General features: G+C 38.1%; 1 protein-coding gene across 1 annotated transcript in view; it reads right to left on the minus strand.

The window, feature by feature from the left end:
• The window catches only part of CCNB3 (cyclin B3), a 70,162-nt gene that overhangs the window by 37,041 nt on the left and 31,953 nt on the right, over positions 1-1,168 (minus strand). The window lies entirely within an intron of this gene.

The raw sequence follows: 1,168 nt of genomic DNA on the forward strand, positions 1-1,168 counted from the left end.
AAAAAAGAGTTGTACAAGCCCCCAATAAAATGATTTAATTAAAAAAAGACAGGACAGAAAGAAAAACACCAAAATGGATGTCAAAAAATATTTTAAAATTGTTATTGAATGAAGAATAGCTAAAGTAAATAGAAGAAATAATGAAGTAAAAGAGCTGAACAGAGTTTCAAAGATCAGATTTAGAAGATACAATATTATAATGAAATGTGCATGTGCCTGAAGTTAGAAAACCAAAAGACAAGAACACTCATAATTTCTCAAGCTGAAAGAACTGGAAAATCTTAAGTCTTGAGTTCAATATTGAAGAATTCTATGGGTAACATATTGACCAATGCAGGGATTACATAAAGAAGATGGAAGGAATATACAGAGCTGGCGTACAAAAATAATTGGTCAATGTTCAACCATTTCAGAAGGGAGGTTATGATCAAGAACCAATGATATCCAAGGAAAAAATGCCAAGATGCACAGAAAGTAGTGGGGGGGGGGGGGCTCAAAGAATTGATGGACTATCAATTGAGATGTTTCAACAAACAAATGCAACACTGAAAGTGCTCGCTCATTGTGGTAGTTACATACTCTGTAGTCAATTTGGGACTTAAGAGTAAAGGGGTAGAATTTAGCCTTGTCAAGCCCAGGTCACAGCTTGATGACCTCATTTGGAAGTGGTAAGGAAATAAAAAGCTTGCAGGGGCAGGACACACTCTCACTCCCTGTAAGACATTACTGACAATGAGCCCAATCGAGCTACACTGATATAGCCAAAGCCCGGAGCTGGAGGGGCCACATGGAGACCCATGCCAGCGCTAAGATGTTTACACCCTCACTGGATCCACATCCACTGGCCTGTGATGTTCCTGCATTCTTTGTCATTGCACGTGTTTTGTGAGTCTGAAGAGGACTTTATAGATTGGCATCAGACATATGGGCTAATATTGGACTCATGAACTTGATCTGAACTAGGCTGGAATGTTTTCTCAATATTCAATTGCTCTTGTATATAAACCTCTTTCTTATACACATATGAATGTATCTGGATTTGTTTCTCTAGTCAACCCAGACTAACACACACATTCTATACCAAGAAATTTAGAAGAGAGCTGTCAAACCAACTGAGTAAAGGAGATAAATATGTGTGCCCATTCCAAAGAAAGGTGATCCTACAGAA

Source organism: Echinops telfairi, unplaced genomic scaffold (assembly GCF_000313985.2).
Source record: "Echinops telfairi isolate 266 unplaced genomic scaffold, ASM31398v2 ScPeMD7_19;HRSCAF=73, whole genome shotgun sequence".
NCBI lineage: Eukaryota > Metazoa > Chordata > Mammalia > Afrosoricida > Tenrecidae > Echinops > Echinops telfairi.